The following is a 9531-nucleotide window of genomic DNA, read 5'->3' as shown; positions in this document are numbered from 1 at the left end:
TCCCCCACAGTGCAGGTACATAAATTCCCCCACAGTGCAGGTACATAAATTCCCTCACAGTGCAGGTACATAAATTCCCCCACAGTGCAGGTACATAAATGCCCCCACAGTGCAGGTACATAAATTCCCCCACAGTGCAGGTACATAAATTCCCTCACAGTGCAGGTACATAAATTCCCCCACAGTGCCAAATACATAAATGCCCCCACAGTGCCAAATACATAAATGCCCCCACAGTGCCAAATACATAAATGCCCCCACAGTGCAGGTACATAAATTCCCCCACAGTGCCAAATAAATAAATGCATTTATTCGCTGGCTGCTGTAATAAAAGCTCTGTTTTTATAAATGGCCAGCTATTATTTTGGGTCTAATAGAGCAACGTGCACTGGATTTACTGACCTTACTCACATGAGCCTTACAGAGTGACTGTCAGCTCATGGCCATGCAGGCACCCCAAGAAGAAACTAGAAGCTGAGAAACTAGAAGCTGGCAGAAGAGTCAGATGCCGGTCCCGCTCCTGCCAGCCTACTCTGCTCCGCTTGTTGGGGTGAGCAAGCTGCCTCCTTGCACTGTGCTGCAGCAGCTGGCCCAGGCTGAGACGGACGCCGGCGGTGGGTGGTCGCGCAGTGGAGGGAGGGGGGGGGAGTTTGGCGCTGGCGCCCGGCGGCTGTGCGTGAGGTCACGTAAGAGTGCACGGGGTGTGGTGGGGACCGGGTTGCTATGCTTATTGGCGTGCAGGACGGAAGTGTGCTGTATAATATTGCGGGTATGAGTAGTATGAGCACGACTCAGGCCCCCGTGGGTGTTTATCAATTTCCGCGGGTGCTCAAGCCCTTGAGCACCCACAGAATTGGCGCCTATGCTTGTATATACACACAAACAGTAGCAGCAGACTGTCATTACTCCAGCACTGACCAGACATGTTGTTTGTTGATTCAATCACAACCTCTCACCTACAATAGTGCATTTGTGAGAATGTGTTTCTGGTTTTAGTTCTATATTATAAAAAAATCTTAAAAACAGCTCAAATCACAGAATTTATTATTATTATCCTCAATTACATCCACAGTCCATAGTTACCATTGTGTGCAGTAAGAAAAATAAAATAAAAATGAAAAAATGTTCTTTTTTTAATTTTGAACAGTGGACCCTGTGCATACACACTACGCAGCCAGAAGCTACTGTATAAGGTGACACAATGAAGCAACACACTTACACACACAAACGGACTAGTCGACCTGCATTCTGGGCCAATGCTAAAAACCACAATGGCACATTAAGAATACCCCCTGTATTAATTTGAAAAGGTTTCCTTTATAGGGCCCAGGTTTTTGGTCCCCACAACGTGACCGTGTTAACAGATTCCAGTCCCCACAATGTGATCAGGGCTGCCGAGAGGCAGGGGGGGCGGGTACATTTTACCTGGGCCTGGGCCTGCTTGCCGCCGGGCCTCCCACATCCTCCCACATCATACCCGACGCCGGAATCTGCTCGCCACTGGGCCTCCCACATCCTCCCACATCATACCCAACACCTGAACCTGCTCGCCACCGGGACTCCAACGTCGCTCATGTCTACCCGACGCCTGCCTATGCACTGCGGACGCCTGCCCCCCTCCGCAGCTCAGAAAAAGTAAGTGTGGGGGCACAGCTCGTCACTCCAGGGGGGCCCCGTGACACTGTTGTACCGGGCCCAGGATTTCTCTTGGCAGCCCTGGTCAGGCAGCAGGGTCCGGGCAGCGCCTCCCTGAGGTTCGGGCAGCAAAGGGCGGGCAGGGGGTCCCTGCGGCAGCTGGGCAGTCTGCGGCGGTAGTTCCCATCCCTGCAACTGCCCATCCGCCGTAGCGTGGGAAGCATTGCAGCAGGACTGGGGGAAAAATGGGGGGAAAATTAGTGTTTTGTTTGGGGTTCAACCTTAAATATTAATTGTAAAAATTCTTATCAATGGAATCCAATTGTTTGTGGGAAATAAAAAAAAACCACAAGGTTATTCCCACAGCTGCAGGGAGTCACTATTCAATTGCAGGACTTAAAATGGAACTTGGTGATTTCCATATCAGATATGAGCATCCTATCGTCAATAGAATGCCAATCTTAGTAAATTCACCCCTTTGGATAGTGGCATAATGTTAGCCATACTGACTTCAGGCTGACTTTACTAAAAGGATAAGAGGCAGGCTGGATGGGCCCAGTGGTTCTTCTCTGCCATCACGTTCTATGTTTCTGTCTGCAGGAAAACACGGTTCTATGCACACGATTACTGGAATTCCACGGCTCATTTAGATACATGCATTACTGACCTGGGGCACTCTACATGTTCCACTGATCCTTCCAAAATATTTATATACAGGTATCGCATTCATTCTTTTAAATACACACAATACACTTATAAAGCAGAACCAGCTGTGCATGCAGCAGGCATTGCCCGTGATTCATGGGTGGGCGCAGTGACAGCAGTGACAGCGTCTATTGCTGCAATGTGACTAGAACTTTATGCGGTACTTGTGTATTATCACGGCGCCCATCGCATCGCATACCAAAAGGCATGCGATGGTATGCGATGCGATGCGATATCGTGCGATATGGCATACAATGCGATGCAATGCGATAACAAATTGTATAAGCACCCTAATGGGTGCTTACAATGTTAAATGCACCCCCACGCCACGCCACGCCACCCCCCACTATAAACGTGAACGCATCCTCCGACCTTTTCATACCCCCACTATCCACGTCAGCGTGGAGTTGAGAATAGAAAGCGTGGCGAGCGCAGCGAGCCCCGCGAGGGGACGTGGATACCTGTGAAGCCCGCGAAGGTACGCCGATGCCTGTGAAGGTATCCGCGTCCGCTCGCCACGCTTTGGGCTTGGTGGCTCGCTGCGCTCGCCACACTTTCTATTCTCAACTCCACGCCGACGTGGATAGTGGGGGTATGAAAAGGTCGGAGGACGCGTACCGCTGCGCTCACCACGCTCCGGATTTACCGGTGGCGTGGGGGTGCATTTAACATTCGGGTGCTTATACAATCTTTCATCGCATAGGAGGCAAAAATCGCGTCGCATCGCATCACTTGCCATCTGGTGCATGGCATGCGATGCGATGCGATGCGATTAAAACATCGCGCGACCTACATCGGGGGCGGCGTGATAATACACAAGTACCCTTTATGCTAATGCTGCAACCACTTTGCTTCATGTTGAGGTGCCTCCCGGCTGCGGTGCTAATCCGCCCCGGTGTGCACCCATTGAACATTGGGTTATGATATTTTAGGTCTACAGTCATATGGTCGAAAGGTCAACAGTGAAAAGGTTGACAGGATCCAAAGGTCGACAGGGTCCAAAAGTTGACAGTAAAAAGGTCAACAGGGTCCAAAGGTCGACTCTGAAAAGGTTGACAGAGAAAAGGTTGGCATGGTCATGTTTTATGTTGACATGGACACCATCGAAGTGTACCGCAATGGACCCTGTCGACCTTTGGACCATGTTGACCAATGGTGGTCGACCTTATGACTGTCGACCTAGAGGAAATCTATCGTGAGTCTGGATACCGAACATTGCATCAACCCCAATGCAGGAGCAGAGTTATGGCTTGGACATGGCTCCCACTGCCAGCGCAGCTGCTGCAAGATGCACACACTGGCCCGCATCTGGCTAACCAATCCCTATGTCACCACTGAGAAATGCCCCCCCCCCCCGGATCTGCATGCAGGGCTGTAGAGAGCTTTTCTGAGCCCCAGTAAATGAAGGGGCATGGCATAATCACAGAGGTGTGACGAGGTCCCCTTTAAAATAATAAGAAATAGGATTGCTTCCTCGTTCGCTTACCTACGGACAGAGACTGCTGCACTCAGGTGCAGCAGCCTTCCTGGACCAACCGCATCTTAGCTCAGAGCAGCATGTGCTGGGCTGGGGAAAGGCGCCACTGTCTGCATCCAGATTCATTCTGTGACTTCCAGCGGTAACCATCGGGAGGCATGCGAAGCATCTGCTCACATCAGACATCTACCCTGCCTCCTCCTTGGAATCAAGCAATTAATGGTCACTGTACTAGGGGGGAGGATCCCTTCCCACTGTATTTGTTTCTAGCCAGTATCCACTAAAGCAGTGGTTCCCAAACTCGTTTCTGAAAGACCCCCAACAGTTTGTTTTCCAGGTCACCTAGCAGGGGCACAGGTGTACTCATTACTCACAACACATTTCCCAGGTCACCTAGCAGGGGCACAGGTGTACTCATTACTAACGGACACATGTCCCAGGTCCCCAGCAGGAGCACAGGTGTACTCATTACTCACAACACATTTCCCAGGTCACCTAGCAGGGGCACAGGTGTACTCATTACTAACAGGCACATGTCCCAGGTCCCCAGCAGGAGCACAGGTGTACTCATTACTCACAACACATTTCCCAGGTCACCTAGCAGGGGCACAGGTGTACTCATTACTAACGGACACATGTCCCAGGTCCCCAGCAGGAGCACAGGTGTACTCATTACTCACAACACATTTCCCAGGTCACCTAGCAGGGGCACAGGTGTACTCATTACTAACGGACACATGTCCCAGGTCCCCAGCAGGAGCACAGGTGTACTCATTACTGACGTGTCACAGGTCCTCATCAGGGGCACAGGTGTACTCATTACTTACACATTTCCCAGGTCACCCGGCAGGTGCACAGGTTTACTCATTACTTACACATTTCCCAGGTCACCCGGTAGGAGCACAGGTGTACTCATTACTCACCAACACATTTTCCAGGTCACGGGTGTATTTATTACTCACTGACACCTTTTCCAGGTCTCAGGTGTACTCATTACTCACCAACACATTTTCCACAGGTCACAGGTGTACTCATTACTCTCTAACACATTTTACAGGTCACAGGTGTACTCATTACTCAACGGCACATTTTCCACAGGTGGTACTAATTAATTTGCAATTCTGTGAGGAGCCCTGGAAAACAGGCACCGTTAGGAACACTTGAGGGCCGAGTCTGGGATCCACTGCACTAATGGAAGCCTGAAACAGAATGAAAGCGATCATACCTTTCACATTGGTACAGTCCTGTGAGCGGAGCAGCTGCAGCAAAAAGAGGACAGATGGATCGGACACCTATGTGCACGTGATACAAGCAGATGTTATGGACGGTGATCGATGCCCTGCAGACATAGACTTTCCTTTCACCCAAATCCTTCTATCTATGAGGACCGGAATACTTGTGTCGGCATACAGCGGCTGCTACCACATTCTCGTTGTGCCTCATACCTCAGTGATGCCACCACTCCCTTTGTGAATGACTGGGCTGCTGCATACTCAGAAATACTGGTGCTACCTACAAATCGCCTGCTTCTACGGAATACAGGATATATTTTATTATCCAATTGGTAAAGTTGTTGGTGTGTCAATGTCTGGGATCCAGGAATGCTCTACACTGGTGCTGAAGCAACATAGCGCAGTTAACCCAAACACTGCCAATACAGTCCAGGTTTTAAGAATATCCCTGCTTGAATCCGCATAGTTAAATCATAATGACAGAGGTGCTAATAAAGTGGCGTGTGCTCAGGCATGGATATTTTTAAGAACTGGGCTGTAATGGTGGAGTTTGGAAAACTCTGGGGTGAGGTCTCCATGGGGTAAATGTAAGAAGAAAGGATATGAGTGGAGAAATGAGCCAGTGGTGACGTTTCCCATGGCAACCAATCAGCACTAAAGGAACATTTAAAATTTGCATACTATTAAATGATTCAGAGCAGCTGATTGGTTGCGATGGCACACTTCTCCCCCCACTCACGTCTCCACCATCATAACTGCTTCATACATTTACCCCAATAGGTGAAGAATGGAGAAGCTGCCCAGACGGGATGCATTCAAAATCCCGAATGGGTCATAATACCGACAAGGACAAAATCCCGACATTTAAAATCCCGACATATAGAATGTACAGGTGAAACAGTCAACATGACTTTCCTTCGATTTTTCAGTTTTTTGAGCCGACAGGCGGTATTTCATGCCCTACCATCCACTAGGGCGTGGTGGGAGAATAAAATAGTGTGCCGAGCACAGCGAGGCAGCGTGCCCGAAGCACCAACTGTGTCCATGTCGACTGTGTCGACATCCGGGTAAAAAAACTGTGAAAAAACCCATGTCGACCTCGCGACCTGTTGACGGAAAGTCATGTTGACTGTTTCACCTGTACATTCTATATGTCGGTATTTTGACCCTGTCGGTATTATGACCCATTCGGGATTTTGACCGTGTCGGGATTTTGACCGTGTCGGGATTTCATACCGAATCTGTCCAGACAAACCAATCAGCCTCTGTCTACATTATATAAGAATGTCATTAGTAAATACTACCTCAAAGCTGAAAGGTTGTTAAGGGCAACATCTAAATAGATCCACTGCTTAATGCAGCAACCCCATAATTAGCACTGACACACCCTCATATAATTAAGGCTTAATGAGCATTACATGTTTAGTTCAGATGGTCGCAGGTTTTCTGACACCCAAGGTCCTTAGATCACAATCCTTATCTGGATGTTTTCACCACTGTTCTATGTCCTGATTCGATCAGTTCTTTTTGTAGTTTGCCTAACCTGGTCTTTCTAGTGTTACGTTCCCAGTTTGACACCACTTGTCTAACCGTACACATGTTCTGGATAACAGGATCTGGTTCTGTTCTTAATAACAAATATATAAATGTAGTGATGACCCTGGGAGGGAGAGATTGCAAAATCCTGCAATTTGGTCACTGACACATGGCATAAGCAGTCAGACTTTGCTGTACACCATTATGGCCACAAGGTGGCGGCACACTGCCGATAGCAGTTCTCTGCAGTTTCCAGCATGGGGATAATGGGTGTGATATAGGATCCCGACAGTCATTAGCCCGACGTCGGGATCCCGACTGGCCGGACTCAGACAGCATGGTGAGCGCAACAAAGCCCCTTGCTGCGCTCACCGCGCTGTGGGCACGGTGGCTCACTATGCGAGACACCTATTCTATTCTCCCTCTATGGGGGTCGTGGACCCCCACGAGGGAAAAATAGCAGGTGGCCGTCGGGCACCTGTCTGACGCGTTTTGACTGTCGGGATCCCGACGTCGGGTAAATGACTGTCGGGACCGCGTCCGGCACCAGGGGAGAATTATCCCCATTAATACTCATGCTGTATTATTACTACATTTTAAGTCAGTGATGGATAACCTTGACACTCCAGCTGTTGAACTACACATCCCAGCATGCCCTGCTACATTTTTGCTATTTGGCCATGCTAAAACTGATGTAGGACATACTGGGATGTGTAGTTCAACAACAGTTGGAGTGTGAAGGTTAGCCATCATTGTTTTAAGTCATCATGAAGCATTGCAATTGTTGTGGGCTCACACACCCAGTAAATTCAAAATAAGTATTCAATATACATTTAACTTGAATTTGTTGATTTGCATGCCCTTACGGTACTTGTTTAGTTTCACAACGGCATGCGATTTGCATACGATTCGATCCGCGATGCGATTTAGCACACCCCCACTATCCACGTCAGTCCGAAGCGTGGCGAGCGGATGCGGTAAGTGACATCCCAACCTGTTCATACCCCCACTATCCATGTCGGGGCGGAGTTGATTTTATAAAGTGTGGAGAGCGGATGCAGAAAACGAGCGCTGCGAGCCCCCGCGAGGGGACATGGATTACTTGATGCATACCTCCCAACTGTCACGATTTTCGGGTCCTGTCCCGCTGTCCCACCCGCGGCAGGCATTGTCCCGCTGCGGGGGGTGGCAGTTGGGAGACCCCCCAATCTAGTAGAATAGACGCTGTGCGCATGCGCACAGCGTCTATTCTCGTATGAAAATGAGGTAGCGGCTAATTAGCATAAGCCGCGCCCTCATTTGCATACGCCCCACCCCCTTTTCGGACGCTCGCTATTTCTTCAGGTCAAAAGTTGGGAGGTATGCTTGATGTGTATTCCTCGGCCCCTCGCCACGCTTCGGGCTTGTTTAAGCGGACCCTCACCGCGCCGATGATGATAGTGGGGGTATGAACAGGTTGGGAGTATGCGTACCGCGGGGCACACTGGGCTCGCCACGCTTTGGGCTGACGTGGATAGTGGGGGGGGTGTTAAATCGCATCGCAGATCGAATCGAATGCAAATCATATGCAAATATCGAATGCGATTTACATATGATCTGCTGGGAAGTGCCGCCGTGAAACTAAACAAGTACCCAGTTTACGATATATACGAAAATACATTTTGTTAAGCCTCTGTGCTTATCACCAAAGCCTTTATCATCATCCATGCACAGTGGTTTATTCTGGTTCCCCTTGAATATTACAAAGAACAGCTCTGTACCTAATTTGAAGACCTTTATTGAGTGCAAAGACGCATATACAAACATCTGTACCCAGATGATATAAAGGCCTTCACAAAAACCGCTCATGAGGAAATGTACAGCTCCATAGAGAACAGGCGTGGTAAGGCCTTTATAGGTGTAACTTAATTTCTGCACCTAACACAGACCCAGACTCTCACAAGTAGATTCCTTTGATGGATAGGAAAACCCGGGGAATGCCACCTCTTACCGAATGTGTCATTTCATCTCACACCAAACATCCATGGAAAGATCTGTATAATCGTACACTAAAATAAACTGTAAGATCGCCCACTTAAATTGCTTGTCTGCCGCAAATAAATATTTAAATAGTTCTTCTATTGCCACTGTTTGTAATGTGTTCTTAATTGCGGTCTGCACTGAAAGAAAAGGATAAGCCCTCTAGCCTTATTCCAGCTATACAATCAAGAGCCAGGTTTACTGAATGTCAAGTTGAGCCAAGTTCCAATAGTAGTGGTGAGCTGTAGACATCTGGTGGCCAAAGTGCGTATTACACACAGGGCTAGGCTATGCACACAGACAGTGTGCAGTTACACAGTGCAGAGGCATAACTAGAATGATATGGCCCCCATAGCAATAGGGACTGGGAGTCAGATAACTTCTGGAGTTGGGCTGGGGACACAGAGAAGGAGGAGGAGGTGAGGAGCCAGGGACAATGTCTAGGAGAGATTACTGGTGGAGCTAGTTGGGGACACATGAGGAGCCAAGGACAAGAGGGGACAGGGACTGGGAGCTAGAGATTACAGGTTGGAGACACAGGAGGAGGAGCTGAGGAGCCAGGGACAAGGTCTGGAAGTCAGAGATTACAGGTGGAGGTAGCTGGGGACACAGCAGGAGCCAAGGTCAAGATGGGACAGGGACTGGAAGTAAGCTATTACACATAGAGGGGAGCTTGGGACATAGGAGGAGGTGGTGAGGAGCCAGGGACAAATGGAGTCCACGACTGGGTTTCCCAGATAACTTCTGGAGGGAAGCTGGAGAAACAAGGAGGAGGTGAGGAGCCAGGGACAAGATCTGGGAGTCAGAGATTGCAGGTGGAGGGAGCTGGGGACGCAGGAGAAGCCAAGGACAAGAGGAGACAGGGACTGGGAGTTAAAGATTACAGCTTGGGGACACAGGAGGAGGAGGTGAGGAGCCAAGGACAAG

This window comes from Crinia signifera, chromosome 7 (assembly GCF_055691185.1).
Source record: "Crinia signifera chromosome 7, ASM5569118v1, whole genome shotgun sequence".
In the NCBI taxonomy this organism is placed as follows: domain Eukaryota; kingdom Metazoa; phylum Chordata; class Amphibia; order Anura; family Myobatrachidae; genus Crinia; species Crinia signifera.
Note: the sequence above shows the minus strand (reverse complement) of the source record.